The sequence below is a fragment of the Narcine bancroftii genome, chromosome 2, assembly GCF_036971445.1.
Source record: "Narcine bancroftii isolate sNarBan1 chromosome 2, sNarBan1.hap1, whole genome shotgun sequence".
Taxonomy (NCBI): domain Eukaryota; kingdom Metazoa; phylum Chordata; class Chondrichthyes; order Torpediniformes; family Narcinidae; genus Narcine; species Narcine bancroftii.
The window spans coordinates 83,692,021-83,704,824 of NC_091470.1; the positions used below are offsets into that span (position 1 = coordinate 83,692,021).

At 43.7% G+C, this 12,804-nt stretch overlaps 1 protein-coding gene across 8 annotated transcripts in view; it reads right to left on the reverse strand.

Moving 5' to 3' along the window:
• The window catches only part of LOC138753842 (coiled-coil domain-containing protein 9-like), a 299,921-nt gene extending 294,859 nt beyond the window's left edge, over nt 1–5,062 (reverse strand). For 3 of the 8 annotated variants that reach the window (XM_069917298.1, XM_069917299.1, XM_069917300.1), the window contains exon 1: nt 4,951–5,061. The gene's annotated coding sequence lies outside the window, so the exon portion shown is untranslated. Of the gene's footprint in view, nt 1–4,950 lie in introns of all 8 variants that reach the window. The other 5 variants (XM_069917295.1, XM_069917297.1, XM_069917301.1 and 2 more) reach the window with 4 other exon arrangements.
• Nucleotides 5,063–12,804: the final 7,742 nt, after the last annotated feature.

Here is a 12,804-nt window from a genome sequence, read left to right on the forward strand (position 1 = left end):
TGAAGAGCCAGGCCCACTCCAGCCCCCAGTCTCATTTGTCAGGCAAGTTCTTTTTCTTCCAACTGTAATTCTTTTCCATCTTCATTCTTCTCTTCTACTTCTCTGACCTTTTTGAGTGGCTTTTTTCACATTCTAGGGTAGTTCCCTCTTCTTCCTTATTTTTTTGGAGTAGATATTTTTATTTTCAGATTTTTTTTAAAAACTTTTTCTCAGGAGCCAGAACCCCCCCATTTATATCAATTTTAAATGACCAGTGCTTTATTTTGCTGCCATATCCCCATGTTTGTGACTCTCCCATTAGTAAAACCATTTCAACATCAAGCCCTTTTAGGATTTTGCAAAGTTTACCATAAGGTCGCCATCTATTTGGAGAAAGAATGTGGAGAATATGATTTTTTGTTGAAGAACAGTGGCCAAACAAGCATTTACAACCCACCTCAATCTTACCCATTAATGAGTTCTGTTGATCAGGTTGAACTAGCAACTTGCATCAAGTTCCTCAACTCACGATCCTTTTACTCACTTATTGATCAGAGGTGCACCAACAAAGAGGTACAAGGACTGCCTAAAGAAATCTTTTGGTGCCTCCCACATTGACCACCGCCAGTGGGCTGATATCGCCTTAAACCGTGCATCTTGGCTCCTCACAGTTCGGCGGGCAGCAACCTCCTTTGAAGAAGACCGCAGAGCTCACCTCACTGACAAAAGACAAAGGAGGAAAAACCCAATACCCAACCCCAACCAACCAATTTTCCCTTGCAACCGTGTCTGCGGGTCCCGCATCGGACTTGTCAGCCACAAACGAGCCTGCAGCTGACGTGGACATTACCCCTCCATTAATCTTTGTCCGTGAAGCCAAGCCAAAGAAGAAGATCATAGATTAGTTATCATACAAGCCCAAGACCCTTATTTGTATACCACTTTTAATTTTGTTCATTGGGTTTGCAGTCACTTGTTACATTTTTTTTATTCTGGGTCATATCTATGATTCTGTTTTATGTTCTATCTGATTTAATTTGTTTAGTGAATTCAAAGCCTGATTGTGAGACACATCTCTCCCTTAACTTACATGTTCCTATCACATTTTATTAAGCCACTGTCTAAACAGGGCTTGTATTTTTTCAGATTCTGTCAATCTTCCTCTATCATTTTTTTTAGCCTAACTTCCCATATCCTTGTCTCTTTTACACATCATTGGTGGCTATCTGGGCAGCATAGTTTCAGAGCCACAGCCACACAGCGCCAGAGACCTAGGTTTAACCCTGACCTCAGGTGCTAAATGTTCCCTTCTTCCTGTGAACATGCGGGTTTCCTTGGGATGCTCTGGTTTCCACCCACATCCCAAAAATGCACAGATAGTCAAGTTAATTGGCCACTGCTTTACAATTGATAAGATTTGTGAGAGGACTTGATGGGAATGCGGTCTTAATATAGAATTAATGTAAACAGATTGTTGATGGTCAGTGTAGACTCAGTGGGCTAAAGGGCATGTTTCTGTTCAGTTTTTCTCTTTTCTTTTTGTTTCCACGTTTCTAAAACTTTACTCATGCTTTTTCACCCATCTACACATACTAACCTGACCTACATTGTTTTACTGTCTCATATTACAGCCAAGATCCAAAGTTCTCCATTTTTTGACCACTCATTCTCTGATATTTTACTCGTTTCATCTTCAACATCTCTCCTCAATGTAGAATAACCTATCAAATTATTTATTAATTTTTTTTATGATTTAAATGAAAATAACCTGATTTCTTAAACAATCACACCATGTCTCTAATTCTGATTTTCACTGAGGGTGAATGAGACAAAAACTAGAGGATGTAAAACACAAACATCTGTAATTCTGCCAGGCAGAGGAGGGTGGTGGTAGAGGGTGACTGGTCAGATCTTTGGTCCAGAAAGAAGCAAAGTGCTTTAAGTTCTTCTGTCTGAGGGATGGAGATATAAAAGGATTGGACATTCATCATGAAGATGAGGTGGCCTGGTTCAGGGAATCTGAAGTTATTGAAGAGATGGAGGGCATGTGAGGTATCACAGATGTAGGTGGGGAGGGAGTGGACCAGAGGACAATCAAGGTGAGAATAAACTACAGGACAATTCCAATTATCCAAAAATCAGATTCTCCGAAATCCTTATTTATTAATTTTTTAAAAGTTTCAGATAAATGAGGATATCTGAAACAAATCAAAAATCTTCATTTATCTGAAAATTTAATGAAACTGAATTGATCGGGGACCTCAGGTTGCTAGAAGCAGCATGGTCCTCAGGCTGGCGAGAGCAAGGGCAAGAACTCGGGCACCCAGCAGGACAGGTCCTTGGTTGGGAGGTGTTGGTGATCAGCAGGGCCCAGCATTTATTTTGGTGAAAATTAAACATTATTTTAATGCTTAAGAATCCTTCCCTTGTTGTTTGTTGTTGTTGTTGTTTAAACACTGTTACATGTGATTTGCTATTGCTACTGGACTGTTTTTAAAAAATGACCAATTTTTTGAAAAAAAAATCATTTATCTTCCATAGGCCAAGTCCTGACCATATCAGATAATCGGAGCTGTATTGTAGTTCAGTGGGGCAAGAGCAAGTGGAAACAATGGGTCTACCCAGATGGTTGGGTTTGTGCATCTTGGGTAGAAGTAGAAACAAGCAGAGCAAGGATGGGAGACAATGAGGTTGGGGGCCGTGGGAGGGTGGTGAACAGAGGTGATGAAGTTGGAGTCAGTGGCTTGATGAGCCATGGTGGAGTCCTGTGGGAGGTTTTTGCAAGGCGGAGAAGGGTGACTGATCGGGTCTCTGGTCCAGAAAGAAGCAGTTTCTGCCAGGCAGAGGACATGGGTGAAAGAAGAAAGGTGAAATGTTTGAGGGGAACATTCAAGGTAACTTCTTCACTCAAAGGGTGAGAGTGTGGAACGAGCTGTCTGTAGGTGATGGATGAGAGTTTGATTTTGACATTTAAGAGATGACTGAACAAGTTCATGGATGGGAGGGATATGGAGGGCCAAGCGCAGAATAATAGTTCGATAGGGACTAGATGGGCCAAAGGGCCTGTTTCTGTGCTGTAGTGATCTATGACTATCATTACCAACTCTGTTAAGCAATAGATAAACAATAATAAAACAATAACAGAGTGACTTTTAATGATCGGATGTAAAAACAATGCTGGAGAAATTCAGAAAGTCAAACAGCTTCAGAATGTAACCACAAAAACCTGCAACCCAATCAAGCCAATTCACAATTTTCATCTATAGACATACCAATGGTATTGTTAGAATATGAACTTAAACCTTTATTTTCACTTGACCCAGCAAATTAGATACTATTTGGTTTACTTGAACAGGAGAAAAAGACGTTATGCATTTACCGGGTTACATTATCAAAGCTGGATCCTGAAAGATGAGACAGCGCTTATCAGAATATTTCAAAACTCTTGATCTCAAAAGACCATCCTCTGTTTCTCTTCCATACTTGCCAGAAGTCTCGACTAGCTGGCAATCTTGGTTTATTGTCAAAATTGGCTTGACCACAATGATAAATGCATTATGTATTCAGCACTATTCTAATCATAAGGAAATGCAGTCAGTTTTTCAAAGTAATCTCTTGAGAGCAATAGGTCAGATTCACCATGTTGGTGCATGTAAGGGTGCCAGGGGAAATAATTTTGTAAATTAAACCATAACTTCCCAATGAGCACAGTCCTATCTTTAGTGATATCTCCTCACTTTCACTTCATTACATCTCACTAAATTTGGACTGGCTTGCAGCTTTTGACATTCATCTTGCAATTTCAGTATACACCATCAGTATCTGATGATGCTGTTCCCATAATTCACTGAAACTGGTCATTTTCTTCTGCAGCAAAATCTCAAATTTTAAATAAACACCAGCAGCCGAGTCTTAGGCATGAAAGCAGTGATCCTGAGTACAAGAATTCTGTACAGTATTCACAGAAATAATTCCAGCAAAATCAAATTAGCAGACCATCAGTTCATTAAAACTAGTTAAAAATAATCTTAAACATGCTTTACACTCAAAAGCTTATAATTACAAGAGTTTCATTAGTGCTGCATAAAAGAATCTAGAAATTTTCCCACACAGATGGAGCACATTTAGCCCTTTGTGTCTGTGCCAGTCAGGGAAGCCTCATCTCTTCTTCCAGTACCAGAGCTTTAGCCTTGCAGGTCAGAGCTCATCAAGTCCACATCCAATACTGTTTAAATGTATTGAGGTTCCTTGACACCCACCATCTCTGGGTTGGAAACAGGTTTTTCTCGTCATCCTTTCACCATTCCACTATTTACTTTAAATGTCTGCCCCCTAGTTTCTGAACTGTCAAAAAGACTCTTTTGACTCTTTCTCAACCCCTCAATCAGGGAGGTGGGGTGAGAACATCTCCCTTCAACAGTAATATCTATACATTCCCTGAATACTTTTATCATTCCCCTACATTTTGGTCTTAATCATTAGGTTCACCATAAAAGCAGAGGACCGGGTATTCAATTTGTGAAACATGTCCATTGGTTTAAAAAAAAGGCTTTCGCTCAGGAAACACCCTCACTGTTGCTCATCACACTTTGCTTCTCCTCACTGAGCCCATTTTGGGTCCAATATGTCACTCCCCCTTTGATTCCAAACCCTTTCACATTTGATATGCGGGCCTCACGGTAATGTTCTGTGGTTTCACGTTTACACTTGATGGACTGAACGGCCACCTCCAGCCAGTACGAGCTCTGAGGGAATAGTGGGGAGGTGCTGTTCAGCCTGGTCTGGAGGCCTGTGTGACTTCCAACGGAGGGGGGTGGGTTGGGAGGGGGCGCGAGGAGCGGTGGGGGGGGCGAGGGGCGGTTGGAGGTAGTGGAGGGGCGAGGGGTGGAGAAGAGGGTGAGAGGTGGGGGCCGCGGAACCGGGACACTGGCTCCAGGACAACCAATTTCACTTCCGGCACGCAGTACGTACCCGGCGAGGCCAACAGCTTCACTCAGTTCATACCTCGACACCGCGCTGTCGCTGCTCTCCCCTCTCCCCCTCACTGACTCCTGCCCCACATCTCACCCTCCGCCTCCGCCCACTCTCGCGACGGCGACACGCGCCCAGCAGCCACCACGAGGTTTGCCATTCCCCTCCCAATCACAGGCCCAGAGCAGCCAATAAACGGCAGAGCCTTGTCATTGGTTCGCGACGTCGGAGTTAAAAGCAAATCTGGTATTTGATTGGCTCTAACTGCCGGCGAACCATATGATTGGCTAATCTCTACCCAATAGCATTCACTGATTAGGTGACGTCTTGAGGCGAGCTTTGAGCGGTGAGTTTCGGAATGGATTGGCTCTGGATGTGGGTGAATGTTGAGCTCTGCCGTCCGTCGAGAGGGAAATGTTGGTGGTGAGGGGAGGAACCGTCCTCACATCCTTACCAAATGTGTGGTGATTTCTCACTCAACGTGCCTGGTCGGCTACTGAAGGACTGCGCAGACCAATTGACGGGGGTCTTCACAGACATCTTCTACACCTCACTGTCGCAGTCCATCGTTCCCACAAGGTGCAAGGCAGCCACCATCATCCCAGTACCCAAGAGGGTGACAATAACAGGCCTCTGTGGCCCCTTTCACGCTTGCGTCCCACTAAATTGGCCGTTCAGTGTCCCGGGATAGGAATGGAGGTTTGGCTTGACCACTCCTAACTGGGACACCACACTTCCAAGGAGCCATCCCCGGGGTTAGGACTGTTCTACCTTCTACCGGTGTCGTCATGACGCATCGAGCGATGATGGACCTGCCCTAAATCCTGATCAATGTATTATGATCTTATATTTGAACAAAATGTATCATGCCTAATTATAACATAATTAAGCTTTATGTACAGCATAGTGTGAGCCCTTCATCTCTTGTTGATGTGCTGACCTATATAAACCTTTATAAGGGACCGTGGGAAAATGCTAGCAATAAATAGCAATAGCAGACAATCTTTAAACAGGGTGGGAAAATTTGTAGCACTGCAGCACACAATTTTTCTTGCTTGAGAAAGTTGGTCGCACTTTGGCTACCATTTATACAGTGTGAGAAAGTTGATAGCATTATTGTGTACAATTTATAAATACCATGGGAAAAACCAATGGCAGACCTGCCCTCCCAGAATGTCATGCGGCAGAGAAAGGGTTGTATGCCCAGCTGCAGCAACAGAGCATTTATGGAGGGATTTCTCTACTGCATGGTATTCTGGGAAGTCAGGTCTGCCATTGCTTTTTCCCCAGAGTCTTTATAAATTGTGCCCTATTGCTTACCAAATTGTCTGATGCTGTTATTTATTTCCTCTCTCTTCCTGCTGCTACTTTCCCATGGCAAAATTTATACCTTCATTTTAATCTTTTCTCCCGTCACATTCCGGCCTTCATGCAAAAACTTGGGTCATTTCAATCCCACAATGCAATTAACCGTTTCACACGTTTGATTGCAACGACGGTGTATGCGGACAGCGAGGATTGTACTCGGGGTCGAGGCCGTCAATCCCCGGTGTGAGATGACGTCACTTGACGCCTGCATTGAGCTGATTTTGCTTTCACACTAGACACATCAAAGGCCGATTGGCAGTTAATTCCTGGGATTACTTGCAAGTGTGAAAGGGGCTAATGACTACTGTACTGTGGCACTGACCACCATTATGAAGTGCTTCAAGGAACTGGTGATGGAATGCATCAAAGCACACCTCCCAGAGATGCTGGGCCCATTTCAGATTTATTGTCAGAATACATACATATGCCATATAACTTTGAGATTCTTTTTTTTTATGGGCCAGGCAGAAATACACAGGTAGTGGAAATAAAAACTACATGATTGACACATAAACAAATGTAAAAAAACTGACTGCCATACAAAAGAAACAATCAATAAATGCACAAGAATCCTTAAATGAGTCACTGATTGAGTTTGTTGTTGAGGAGTCTGATAGTGGAGGGGTAGCAGCTGTTACTGAACCTAGTGGTGTGAGTCTGGCACCTGTACCTCTTTCCTGATGGTAACAGCGAGAACAGAGTGTGTGCAAGGTGGTGTGGATCCTTGATGATTGCTGCTGCTCTCTGATGTCAGCAGTCCTCTAGATGTTCTCAATGGTGGAAGGGGATTTGCCTGGATGTCCTGGGCTCTCACCCCTCACCCCCACCCCACCATCTCCCATTCTCCTACCCTCATCCCAACCCCTCTATCCTTCACCTCCACCCATCCCTCGCCTCCCCTTTTGCAGTGCTTCATACTCGGAGGTATCGATGTCCCCATACTAATATCAATTCACCAATAGAAGAAACCATTCCATAGACAATGCTATAGCCTTGTCTCTTCACTTGTGGAGAAGCTGTCCTCACTGGGACTCAACACCCCTCTCTGTAACTGGATCCTTGACTTCCTAACAGAAAAACCACAATCTGTCCAGGTTGGTACCAGAATGTCGAGCACCATTACACTAAGCACTGGAGCACCTCAGGGCTGGCTGTGTGCTCCAGCCTTCCCCTATTCACACTGCTGATCCATGACTGCATTGTCAGATCCAGCTCTAACAGAGTCATCAAGTTTACAGGTGACATGACGGTAGTTGCCTCATCAGCAACAATGATGAGTCACACCACAAAGAAGAGGTGGAAAATCTAGTGAAATGGTGCTAGAGTAACAACCTGAATCTCAACATGGACAAGACGAAGGAGATGATCATTGGTTCCAAGGGGACCAGGAATGACCACCCTCCACTACACACCAACAACTCTGAGGTAAAAAGAGTGGAGAGCACCAAGTTCCTTGGAGTTCACTAGTGATCTATCATGGACATACATCTCCTCATTTTTCAGGAAAGTGCAACAGCACTTCCTGAGAAGACTAAAGTGAGCAAGGCTACTGGCCACCATTATGTCAATATAATTCCTCCATACCAGGCTGTGATTTCCCTAAAGGAGCTTTTTTGAGAGCATCCTGGCCGGCTGCATCACAGTGTCATATGGTTGTTACAGAGAACTTCAGGATCATGAAAGTAGCAGAGAGGATCATTAGAGTTTCCCCCCCCCCCCCCACCTCGCCATCGACATGATCTACCTGGATCGTTGTCTGGTGCACAAAATCATTGAGGACCCCTTCCACCCTGCACACAGCATCTTTCAGCTGCTCCCATTGAGGAAGAGATATAGTAGTATCAGAGCCAGCACCACCAGGCTGAGGATCAGCTTCTTCCCATGGGCAGTGAGAATGCCGAACTACCAAAGGAACTGCTCACACTGATCATCCAAAACTTTCATTCATGAAATGATATTTATTTAATGCTTGTCCTACATATGTATTCTTTGTATGTGTGTTGTGTCTGGTTGTGTGTCTGCATGTTTTGTTGATTGAACATGTGCAATTTTGACTTGACTCAATGTGTCTAATAAAAAGGGTGAATTCGATCCAAATGTTAACCAAACTCTGCAGGAGGAACTCAACAAGTCATATCATGGAAACGGTCAACTTGACAAGCAGACCAATTTTAAAGTTCATAGTTCAGTTTTATTGTCAGAGTACATACATGACATCACATACAACCCTGAGATTCTTTTTCCTGCAGGCCAGGCAGAATTTCTACTTATCGGTAGTGCATAAACTGTACTCAAAAAAAGATACATATACAAAAGAGAGAAATGTAAACGAAGAAAAAGGTGCAAACAAACTATCTGTGCAATACATAAAATATTCAATAATAAATAATGTGCAAAATAAGAGTCCTTAAATGAGTCTCTGATTGAGTTTAAAGAAGTAAAACACAAAAATCTGAAGTAAAAACACAATGCTAGAGAAACTAAGCAGGTCAAACAGTGTACTTTATATAGCAAAGGAAAAGATACATAACGAACATTTCATCAGCGATGAGCAAAATATAGTCAGGCACCCAACAGGAGTAAATCAAAAGATTCTGCAGACACCATCAGGAGTAAAACATGAGCGTCGGTCGACTCTTAGCTCATATCTTAATGAAGGGCTCAAGTATTGTGTTTTTACTCTGTTTGTAATTTAGGAGTCTGATGGTGGAGAGATAGCAACCTGGTGGCACAAGACTTATGCCACCTATACCTCTTCCAGTGAGAACAGAGTGTGTACTGGGTGGTGAGGATCCTTGATGATCACTGCTGCTCACCTACAGCAGTGTTCCCCGTAGATGTTCTCAATGGTGGGGAGAGTTTTGCCTGTGATGTCCTGGGGTGTGTCCACTATCTTTTGCAGGGCTTTCTGCTCAGAGGTATTGATGCCCCCATACCAGGCCATGATGCAGCAAGTCAGCATACTTTCCACCACACATCTGTAGAAGTTTGCCAAGGTTTTTGATCATACCAAACCTCCACAAACTCCTGAGAAAGTAGAGGTGCTGACGAGCTTACTTCACAATGACTTTCACATGTGGGTCTAGGAAAGTTCCTCCGAAATAGTGACTCCAGGAATTTAAATTTGCTCTCCCTCTCCATCTCTGATCCCCCAATGATCGCTGGAATGTACACCTCTGGTTTTCCCTTCCTGAAGTCAACAATCAGTTCCTTGGTTTTGGTAACAATGAGTGTGAGTTTGTTGTTAGTACACCATTCAGGCAAGTTTTGAATCTCCCTCCTGCATGCTGACTCATTGTCCCTTTTATATAACTCGCTAACTTTGTATTGTCTGCAAATTTGTAGATGGTGGAATTGTTGTACGGAGCCACACAGTCATAGATGTAAAGCGAGTAGAGCAGGAGGTTAAGAATGTAGCCCTGTTGTGATGGAGATTGTGGAGAAGAAGTTCTGACCCATCCTCACTGATTGTGGTCAGTATGTCCTACCCACACTCATCCCATCTGCCTGCATTGGCCCATATCCCTCTTACAACATTCTACCCATGTATCTGTGCTTTTTATCTTAAACATTGCAATAGCACCTGCCTTAACTATGTCCTCCAGTAGCCCATTCCATATACCCACCACCTTGTCTAAAAAAAGTTACCCCTCAGGTTCCTCACCTTAGGTCTATGTCCTCTGGTTACTGATTCCCCTACTCTGAACAGAACTCTCTGTGTTCACCCGATTTTTTCCTCTCTTATGTGCAGTGAGTAATTGGAATGATCCAACCCGTGCCACACTGCAACAATGGCCTGTGCAATGCAATATATGGCTATTGGAATGGACCAGTCCATAGATGCAGGTGCAAACACACCCCAAGGATATCCACGGAGTGAGTGAGGAGCAGGCTGCAGCATCTGTGGGAGAACGTGGAACCATGCACCCACCTACCCACATCATTGCAGTGGCAGTAGATGGAGCCAGACAATACTTGCAGGGCCAAGAGTGTAGATGTAAGCTGCACTTTCATTCCTGTGCAGTATGTTACTCAGACTTTGATCCATACCACACTGAGATAAACAAAGTCCCATAATATAAACACGGTTGGTGCAGCAATTAGCACAACGCTGTTACAGCACCAGTGATCAGGACCGGGGTTCGAATCCCACACTGTAAGGAGTTTGTACTCTCTCCCCATACCTACAAGGGTTTTCCCTGGGGGCTCCAGTTTCCTCCCACCGTTCAAAACGTACCAGGGATTGTAGGTTAATTCGGTGTAAATTGAGCAGCACGGGCTCCTGGGCTAAAATGGCCTGATACTGTGCTGTATGTCTAAATTTAAATTTAAAGATGCAATTATTCATCCCTTTATAAAGTAACACCATAGTTCGCATCCAAGCAGAAATTTAAACAATGAATGCAGATGTAAATTTAATTTCAATTTCAATGAGAAATATTGACTATGTTTTTCAGGGTGCCTGTTTTTTACCCTCTTTCATGTTTATTCATGTTTGCTTTCCTTGGATTGATCTTAGTGAAGTAGATCACCGCTGCTGACATTGTGCTGAGAACACTGATGGAAAGTCTTCACACAGACTCTCGTCGGTTCCCATGACCCTGATAAATACTCCGGGACTCCATTCCCATGCTCCATGTATCATGACAGGACCTCATTCTCCCTATCCTAGATCCAGTTCCCACCCTCCTTTTAAACATGCCACAGCTACGGATCCATGCTCTTGGTGAACACACCTGGACTCAGTTTCCAAGGTCTGTAATAACACACTGGGATCTCATTCTCATGCACCTTTATAAAGATCATCTTATAAACACAGCGAGAACCCACTCATACGCTCCTCATAAACACACCGGACCAATTAACAGTGGGCCCCGTTTCTATTCTCCCTGTATGTATACTGGATCCCCGTTCCAATATTCTTCATAAGTACACTGGGAACCCCCTTCCTACACTATTTATAAACACATCGGGAGCCCATTCCCATGCTAATTAGAACATTATATTAATTAGTGATCTACGTACCTATGAACACACCAGACCCCTTCTCATGCTCCTTACAAATACATCACGATATAATGCCCACTTGACTTACAAACACACCAGATTCGCGTTCAAACTCCACTTACAAGTACACCGGTGCCCTGTTCCCACTCTCCTAATAACCATAATGATAACTCGTTCCTATGCTCCTTACAAAATCAGCAGAACCACGTTCCCACTTATGAGCACATCAAGGCCCCTTTTCCACACTCCCTATAAACATTGAGCCCATTCCCACTTTCATTGTAGACACACAGAATTTCATCATATGCTATATAGGACTCTTTGACCTGAATGAATATGCCACAAGTATCACCGACTTCATCAAGTCCTGAGCGGATACCACGAATCAGGAGTTCTCCAACAGAAGCCTTGGATAAATCTGAAGATTAGCAACATGCTATGAGTGAGATGAAGGGTGTTTAAGGCGGGGGATCCAGATCTCTACAAAAAGTCCAGGTACAACCTGTGAAAGGAATCTCAGCAGCAAAGAAGTCATTCCTGAAATAGCTTGAGACAGAGACAGATACACACCAGCTATGGCAGGGAATGCAGGCCATTACATCCGACAAAGCAAGGGTGAACACCATGGTTGCTGTGATGCTTCACTACTTGAATTATGCCCACTTTGAGGAGAATTCAACAGTGCCTGAGAATCCCTGCAAAGGCTGAGGACCCTGTAATATCTGAGGCCGATGTCAAATCAGCAAATCATTGCAGGGTATCAGGCCCTGATGGCGTACCTGGCAGGGTACTGAAAATCTGTGCAACCCACTAGCCAAAGTATTCATGGACATTTTCAATCTCTCACTGCTATAGTTGAAGGTTTCCACCTGCTTCAAAAGAGCATCAATCATCCCGGTGCCCAAGAAGAACAGAGTGAGCTGCGTCAATGACTATCATCCAATATTACTCACATCTAGTGTGATGAAATGCTTTGAGAGGTTGGTCATGATTAGAATCAATACATACAGGGAGTAAAGGACGGGACCCTCTGCAATTCACCTATCATCGCAATCATTCCATCACAGATATAATATCACTGGGTCTCCACTCAGCTCTGGATCACCAAGACAACAGCAACTAATACACTCAGCTTTCAATGCCATTATTCCCTCAGTGCTGGTCAAGAAGCTCCAAACCCTGGGCCTTTGCACCCCTTCTGCAACTGGATCCTTGACTTCCTCATCGGAAGACCATAGTCACTACAAATTGTAAACAACGTCTCCTCCTCATTGATGACCAACACAAGCGCCTACTGCTCGACTCACTATACCACCAAAGCTATCTGAAAATTAGTCAATGACACTATGGTTGTTGGCAGAATCACAGACAGCAATGAGGAAGCATACAGGAGAGAGATAGAACAGCTAGTTGAGTGTGTCACACCAACAATCTTGCACTCAATGTCACCAAAACAAAGGAGGTGATTGTGGACTTCAG